Here is a 9027-nt window from a genome sequence, read left to right as displayed (position 1 = left end):
GGGGTGGTGGGGGGGGGTGGGGAAAAAGGTGAGAATCATACCTTTTCCATCACCATACCCCTCTTTTCTTCTTCTCAGCAATTCCCCAAAACACACTCCCTCCCCATGGACACCAGCAAGGTGCCCTTTGATCCTGTGTCAGCCCTGGGGAAGGACATGACAGAGGGCAGAGCCCAGGTGCACCATCCCATAGTTTGCAGGTGGTTGTGCACCACGCTCACTTGCTTTACACAAGTGCAACCTGATTCAAATGCCAGGAAGGCTGGCAGGAGCTTTCTGTTTCAGGGGGCTGGACTGCTAGCCCCTGGCACTGCCCAGTCTGGTATTCTGAACACAGAGCAAAACAAGTTACTTTGGATATGCTAAGTCATTAGGACTTCTAGGTAAATGGATTTTGAAAGACATAGGATCTTAGCATCTTAAGGAAGATAAATCCATTGAGTGTAAATGTGTATAAAGTTAATCCTACACAAACACTGCTAATTCAAAGGAAACTGTCATGCCACATATTAATAGACCGGAAGATGCAGAAAATTTGAAAAGTGAGTTCAGCAATGAGCGAAGCAGGTTATACACAAATTTCTGTGCCAGGTGGACCTTACTCAGACTAGTCTCTGGCTGGGGAAACAGAGGCACAATCCTCTGTAGGAGAAGCAAGGAGATATCTGCTGTCTGCAGCTGTAAAGGTGTCTCTCTCCCAATAGCCCATAACCATCTTTGTTGCTTCAGTTCGCTGCATTTACCCCCCACTCAAATGGTTAGAAATGAAAAAGACCCAGGGTTAACTTTATAGATCTGCCCTCACCCTTTTCTCATTTAGCCCACTTAGTTTCTTCACTAAAAATAGACATACTTCTTTCCTCACAGTGAAGTAGTTCTGGTCTCTCCCATTCTCACGTATAAAATTCTCTCAACAAAAACGGCTTTTGAAGTCACTTCAGCCCAGCAAGTCCCTGGGACTGAAGCAGTTCAGTAAAGGACACGTCCTCTCACTCCTGTCACCTTGCAGAGTCCCATGGCAGGAGGAGGACAAACACACATCCAGCCAGCACAGAGAGCCCACATGCAGAGGAGGCTGTCCCAAGTCCTGCTGTCCAATTCTTCTTCATCTCTAGAGGATCAGTAATCCCCTCCAGATATCCCCATTTAGATGATCTGCCATCAGGGGCTTGTGGAGACTGCAGGTGCAAAGGCAGGAGGAAGGTTTGTCCCAGGGAGCTGTATGGACACATGGCAGCCAGCCTCACCAGGAGCAGCCCAAGAGACTGCAGCCATGATGGCTCATGGATAGGAGGGAAAGGGGATAAGGAAGTGGTACAGTAGGGGAAGAAGAACAGATGGAATTGTCCAGAAAAAGCAAGAGGAGAAAGTAGCATGAAGAAGGGTGTCTTGTGTCAGAGTTCTGCTTGAACATGTGCTTGAAAGTCCTATTGTCTGCCACCTGTCACCAGCTATGGGATATGCCCAGCCACTGCCCTGGAGGGATATCTGCTGAGATAAAAGATTTTGCAATCGCCCAGCAGGACTCCCTGGAAAGGCAACCACTTGGGTCATGGCGAGGAAAGGCAGACCCACAATCCTTTGGGAGACACTATGCAGATCATTCTGTAACCCATTGGTCTGTCCCAGACCCTCTGTAATCCATTGACCCCGGTTATTCCTATAAAAGATACCAATTCGCCCCTGTGGCAGAGAGAGGTCATCCGTAGCTCCCCCCTTCGCTGGAGGGGACCCACAATAAAGCTGCCTTCGTGCGGAACCAGCCACACGGGCCTTCTCGTCTCTCTCTCTGGTCTGGTTTGGCCTGGAGGCTGCCTTGCAGAGCTGAGCTGGAATCACGAGCTGATATCACTAAAGAGCTGACAGCTTCTGCAAGGGCTCCTCTGCCAGCAGCTGAGAGGAAGACACCGGACCCCGGGAAGGCGATTCCTTTTGGGACCGTCTCCCCGAACCGGTCATCTCTTCCTGGGTCACAGCCTCGGACCCCACCACCAGCTGTAATAACCAGCCAGTTCCAGCTCCATTGCAATGTAGACAAAACCTTTCTGCTCCAGCAGGAAACAAATTCCCAAAATGCTGCAGCAAAAGCAGTACCTCTGAGCAGCCTGACTGCTGAACGGCATCATCGTGAACTGGGTGACCAAAATAGCTGCAATATTCAAACACTTTTACCCCACCACACCAACCTAGATCTAGCTGGTGCATATTCACATTTGCTCCCCTCTTCACGAAGTTGGTCACAAAACCTCACTTACTGAAAGTCAGTGTTTTGTTTTATTTAGCACTCAATAAGGGGAAAAGCAGCAACCCCAAAAAACACCCAAATCAAAAAACCCAAGAACCCTGCATTCACAAAGCCTGGACACTGTATGCATATACTATTTCTCACTGGCCCTTCCAGTACCTTTACAGGTGTTTCTGATTGACACTGTAAAAATCCCAAGATGTAAGAAATTAGTGGGTTTGACTAAGGGTGTTTTACACAGCCCTAAGTAAAGGGAGCACTTCAGAGCTCTGCAGAAATCAGCCTGATACTGGAAGCCAGGGTAGAGGCAGAGATTTGAAAGAGCTGTCAAGACAGTGTACAAGGTAACGAGCTAGACCATTCATCTAAGGCAAGCACAAAAAGGGCTGAGTGCCCCAGCATGGATTTTAGGCCGAGTGGAGTCCATAATCTTTTGATGGCAAAGCATGCATTTGACTGTCAAGGTGGAAAGCGTCAGCTGTGCTAAGTGTTAAAGTTTACTACAGCAATCAAACCCGCAGATATTGTCTTTTGTTCTGTTGAAATCTCATTCAAAAGAAAAGGAAATAAATAAATGCCTTACTTGAAATTCAAAGGGCTGGGGAAAAAAAAAAATAGAAAAAGAAAAAAAAAAAAAAAAGGTAAAACCAGAGATGGTCACAGACCTTGTAGATCCAGATCAGCCAGGAATGCTGGAATCAGGTATGTTTAAAATTCTTCAGATATGTCTTAACATCTTCAAAATGCCGCAACTTTGAAGAAAGAGAAGCATTGACTTTTTAAAGTGATTTTCCTGTAATACATAACACTGTAAATAAACAAATTTTACTATCAGGCTGTCTCCACTCCTCTTTAAGGCATCAAATTGGGCTGGTAACTGGTTACTTGAGGCTGCTTTTGTTCTCCAGCTTTTTCAGATGCATTTTAGAACACTCACATCAGACTGGGAAACAACCTCTGTAAACTTTACACAATACCTTCACTGGTGTTGGTGTAAAGCTTCCATGTAGTCTTTTTGCCCCACTATCCATAAAAATTTGGGCTTTTGAACAAAGGTAATATTGCAATAACTGTTTGTTCAAAGCTTGTGCTTGCCCATCAAGTCCTTGTTTGATAATCAGATTGCTTTCAGTTGGAACGTGATAGTAGAAAACAGGGGAGAGACAATTGAGAAATCAAATCTCAGAAATAATATTTCTTTCAGATTGAAGATACAAACAGAGTGGGAAGGCATGCAAACACTTGACTGTTTTTGCTCACCAAAGGGCATGTGTGGGGTGACAGGCAGAAGGAAAAGCTATTGAGGTTGATTCACTGTTTTGGGATGTTAGTAGCTTCCCAAGGAAAGGAGGAATGAGTTTTACTAAAGACCCTTCCAGGAACAATGGAATTGAAGGAGATAAATCAAGCTGCTGATGTGTTGTGCCAAGGCTCAGCTTTACAAGGCTTTTCTCACAGTCTGTCTATAAGTAATGCTTTCTCAACTCTTGCTCACGAGAAACAAAAAACCAGGAAAGGCTCTGTGGCTGTGTTTGATTCCAATACATAATAGCTCTCAGCTCCTCCTAGATACATGCCATTTTCCAGTGCATTACTCTCTTAGATGCAGCTCTACTGCCTGCAGGACCTGTCCCTGTGTGCTCCAGCCTACCTCAGCATGCCTTACCAAGAGCAGGGTGGGCTGTCCCCAGGCCAGGGTGAACACGCACAGCTCCCCAGCCTATTTCCAGCCACACAGGACATCCTTTCCTCTGGCTTTGTGCAGCCTTGACATGAGGTAGATGTAAGCCCTGTAGACCTGAGATGGGCCACTGCACTGACACAGAATGTGTAGGTAAACAAGCACTTGGCACAGCATCACCCTCTGAAAAAGATGCAGCATAAGGATACCAAGGGTTATAGTCGGTTTATGATTAAACCCTGTTTAGAGCTTAAAATGCATAAAGCAGTTATCCTTAACCTGAACTTCATATTTCCCATTTCTTTTTCTGAGTATTGATACATAGTTTTTGCACTTCAGCATCCACATCATCTGTTGTTCTGGTTCAGAAGTGTCAAGGCAACTGAATAGGTTGAAAATTGACCTACATCTATTTGCATTCAAAGGGAGAAAAGAAATATCTGGATTAATAACACTTTAAAAAGCATGAAGTGAGAAGGGCAAAGAAAACCTTCCAAGGTCAGCTACCCACCTTCCAAAAGGTAACGCAAGGATAACCCAGTTACAGGTCTGCTGCAGAAACCAAATGGACTTCAGACCTTCAGGAGGTTTAAATGACCAAATAGTGCAGGAAGTGGTATGAGATGGACTGTCCAAGGTCAGAAAAACGTAATTTCTGTCCCAGATGCCATCTCCAAACACTTCTGCCTACAGATGAGAAGACCATTAGTAAAATCCAAAATTTTCACCTTAGGCCATTCAGAGGTTATCAAGCTGGAACACACTGAGCTTCTCAAAAGCTAAAGTGTTTCTTATGAAGGGATAGATAAGTGCAGGGCTAGAAGGAACCTAAGCAGTGTGACATCCCTTTCTGCTCTCCCATACCCATCATTAAAACAGCTTTTTAGGGTTCAGACTTTTCCAATAAAACAGTTAAAAGCTAGTGTAGGTGGATATAACATTATGGTAATTTTTACTAAGTAAGGAACTCTGATTTTTCCTTTATCCATGCCCTCTTAAGTGCTCAACACTCACCTTCCAAACTTTACAGTTACAGGTTATGCAGAGATTCAACAATTAGAGATACAGAAATAAGACTGATACACTCCAAGTTATCTAGCAAAGATACTTGGATGAAAAGCACTCCTAACTTTTTACAGTTACAGCAGACACCAAGAGAGCCTTGTGCCAACAAATGAAGGGTGAAGAAATGTAGCAAAACAAGAGTTGCTACGCATCTACTGCACAGTTAAAGCCTGTTTAGGTCAGTGGCACTGCTGGTGGATCACATTGTACCACCACACTAGTGGGACCAATGCGTGCCAAAAACTGTTGCCAAGATGCAAAATTAGTTTTAGCAGACTCAAGCACAGCTGCTCACAGAGGTTACAGCTTCATGGCCCAAAAGTCACATCTGCTTTAGCTGAGTGCTTTGAGAGCCTAGAATCAAGCAGCAGCTGTAAGGACACTGAAGAGCAGCAGGAGGATGTAGCATAGCCAGGTCACCAGGGCCAGCCCTCAAAGAAATAAGCACAAGACCATGGATGTGAAATCAGAATTTCAGTCCTTCACATTAGGAATAGGAGGGGGTAAATCAGTATCTGAACCTTTGGAACGGGCAGGGCTGAAGAGGTGTTTTCTTTTAAACCACCCCACAAGGAAAGCACCAAGTACATCTTGATGTGGATGAACAAAGTTCATCTCATGCCAACCCTAGTCAGGACTACTTAAGATAAAGAAATAAAATGGTCAAGCAATGGCAAGGGCAGCTTCTTGCTCTTCTCTGTGATGGTGCTACCCATGTGTGACCTTCTCAAGCAGCAAGAGCATTAGCCCTGTTTCAGTAATGAAACAAACCCTGTCAGGGTTTGGGCTTTTGTTCTGAAGGTACATTTTGTGCAGGGGAGGATTCCGTTGACTCGAACCCATACAGTAATCTGAGGTTGGTTCTGTAAGTTAAGGAGACAGAAACCCAAAGCCTGGAAATCTGCTATGTTCCCACAAATTCACTAAGTTGCATTAGCACTGATGCTGTTTTTGCAAGAGCACACTCTCTTGTGAAGAGCAATGATGTTCTGGGGAACTCTGTCACACTCTGTCAAAGCAGAGGACAATATTAAATAGCATGGGTTATCTGCTGCTTACTTTCCACAGACCTGTAACCCTATTTTGTCTAATCCCAGCAGTTGTTCACTGTACTCTGAACTCTCCTTGGAGTCAAAAGTCACCGGCTGCAAAAATAAATTCTCCTGCTTCACTTGACATTTTCTGTTCAGTTCTCCAAATTTCTTGCCCTCTGCAATCTCCAGCTTGCCGTCAGGCATCTGGCCAGTAGATCCCTCTCTGATTTCAGCTCTGCAATGCAGAATTGAGTGCCAATGGTGTTGAGCCAGCAGTTCCCACACTTATGCGCACACAGGAGAGGCTTTGCCTAATGCAAGGTACACAGGACTCTAGAGTACCTTTCTAGACACTCTCAGTGCATCAATTTGAAGGAAGGAATGAGATTGTTATCCTATGCAAACAACTTTTTACTTTGAATCAGCCATTAAGTGCTTTTACACTTGATAAAGGCATTAGAACAGTCAAAGTAAGCCAATATATCCATCAATTTGATGGCTAAATCATTATCTTTAGTTCATTTTTTTTTTTAAGATTTCTTTGATATATAATGGACCCATCTTGCAATTTTTTCAGGAAAGGCTTGTTATCAACACAGGGGTTCACAGTTAGATCACTTAGTGCTATGTATTCTTTCTAGGCAAAAAAAATGCTTAACATGATGCTTTTTCCTTCTCTTTTTTCTTTTCATTTGAAATAGACTAACATCCTTCACAGAACCATCTTCTTTATGCCGCACACAAAGCACTCAAATGTCATGAGCAATGATGAATTCAGGGGTTTGCTAGTCAGAAGGAACTATGAACACATTGTTTTCTTCTGCCTTCTTCACTGGGAGTTCATACTGCAGGGAAGAACAAAAAAAGGTAAGAGAAAACATCGCAAAAACTTGCGCAAACATTGAAACTGTACAAGATAAGAAACTGCAAAGATCCTGGAAGCACTTTTAGACTCAGCTCTTAATTCTCAAGCACCTGCCCTGGAACAAGTGCTGCAGGATGAGCAGTTCCCATGACACAAGTGCTCTTTTCTCAGCCCTGCTTCTCTTTAAGGTGTCCTTATTCAGGAGCACCTGTGTCCCTCCACAATGCAATGTCCACAATGGAAACTTTTCTCTTTGGAAAGGCTCAGGATTCCAGCTTTAACTGCTAAAATATACAACCCCATGGTTTTCAGCATCTTTTCTAAAATCCCAGGCCCAGTGCACTGTGGTGACCACCGGCACAGTTGTTCCTTCAACACAGGGAGCTTTCTCAGCCCTGTGAAGTGCAGACACATGGCATCCCAGACATGACAGTAATCCATCTTACTGCAGAAATACTAAACTCTCAAAGCCATCAGATCTGCACATAAACCTGGAACAGCAGCAGTAGCAAAATTACATGTCCATGTGATGGGGTGAACCAGATGGAAACTAAGCATTGTATCAAAGTTAGCAAAGTATTCATCTTAATTTACAAATTAAAACAAGAACATAAAATAGTGATTATGCTCTGGAGAGTTTAAGAACTTTGACGGAATATTTAACCAGGATGAAAGTTAAATAAAAAAGATTGGTTTTTTAAAAATCAAGCTTGAATACATCAAGGTTAGTAGTTACCAGACCTAAAGAGCAGGCAGGATGAAAGTTAAATAAAAAAGATTGGTTTTTCAAAAATCAAGCTTGAATACATCAAGGTTAGTAGCTACCAGACCTAAAGAGCAGATAAGAGAAAGCATGCAAGGTGTCATTAGACTGCAAAGCTCTTAGGCACAGATTGTCATGGATGCACAACTCCAAGGGCAAATGCATTGAAGGTCACCAACTCCACAGAAACTGCCCCAGACTGTGAGCCCAGGAGAAACATCACTACCTGATCGTCCTTGTCCTTATCTTCTCCCTTAGGCAGGTACTCTTTGACCTCTTCCCCTTATCAAACTTTTCTTTCTCGATGTTTTCTATGCATCAGGACCAGAGGTCCAGCAAAGAACCAGCCCCACAAATCAGCTAACTAAAGGCTTCCCCTCCCAGGACTTCAGTTTCATTTTCTCACTTCCAACACCAATCAGTCAGGCCAGAGATCAGCCCTCCACCCATAGGGAGCTGCTTTTATATCACACATACCATTGTATTATGGGCAGAGTCGGCAAAGCTCTTTGCTGTTTCACCCAGGGCTGAGTCAACAGATTCAATTCTGAAAGGAAAGTAAGCTTAGCTGGTTTTTCATGAAGCATTAATACTTACTGGTGAAGCTTGAACAGACGTATTTGCCATCAAACATAAACCTGAGAAAGGCAGGTTTTTGCCCAGCATTTACACAAACAGTGTCTTTCATACATTAAATGATCACCTCCTTCCACCTCCTCTGACCCCTAGATGCAGTCATGCCGAGAGGGTGCGTTGCATCTTGCACCAGATCCTGGCACAGCTCTCCTGAGCTAGGTTCCTCTCCTGCACAATTTCCCATACAGAGTTCCCTCATTACACTCTCATTCCAACTGAAAAGCCTCACGAGGCTGCAAAAGCTCAATCAATGGACAAGTAGAGATGTCATACTGGGTTTAGAATCCTTTCTCATGTATTAGCAGGAGTGCCACCAGCCTAACCAGTGCCCTCTATAACCATCAGAGGACTAGTAAGCATGCAGGACAGCTGGCAGAGACATACCTTTGCTTTTGCTGGTTGCAGAAAGTATTCAGTTTGAGCAGCTGTGCATTCCAGAAATCCTAAAAAGACCCCCAAAGAATACCCCTGTTACTTGGGAAGGGGCAACTTTTTGGACTGGAACACAAGAAGTGGTACGCACCAGTGCATCCTTTTCCATGTTTGCCAGAATTTGAGTTTCCTTCTCAAGGCTGGCAAGCTCTTCAACAACAATTTTCTGGAAGATCTCAAATTTATTCAGCCTAGTGATGGAGAGCAGAAACAATTTTGCCACATTAACGTGCAGTCACACAAAATGGACAACAACCCCTTCAGGACCAAACCTACCTTTAGACAGGATCAAATGTCCCTGCTGAA

The 9027-nt window shown here is 43.9% G+C and overlaps 1 long non-coding RNA gene across 1 annotated transcript in view; it reads right to left on the bottom strand.

Moving 5' to 3' along the window:
- Positions 1-2969: 2969 nt before the first annotated feature.
- The window catches only part of LOC108445807, a 7454-nt gene continuing 1396 nt past the window's right edge, over positions 2970-9027 (bottom strand). The window contains exons 2-6 of the long non-coding RNA XR_001860780.1: positions 8813-8912; positions 8674-8732; positions 8131-8200; positions 4438-6870; positions 2970-4335 (exon numbers count right to left, since the gene is read on the bottom strand). This is a non-coding gene — a long non-coding RNA (uncharacterized LOC108445807). The remainder of the gene's footprint in view (positions 4336-4437; positions 6871-8130; positions 8201-8673; positions 8733-8812; positions 8913-9027) is intronic.

This window comes from Corvus brachyrhynchos, unplaced genomic scaffold, assembly GCF_000691975.1.
Source record: "Corvus brachyrhynchos isolate BGI_N302 unplaced genomic scaffold, ASM69197v1 scaffold43, whole genome shotgun sequence".
Taxonomy (NCBI): Eukaryota; Metazoa; Chordata; class Aves; order Passeriformes; family Corvidae; genus Corvus; species Corvus brachyrhynchos.
This window is presented reverse-complemented; position numbering and strand designations above follow the sequence as displayed.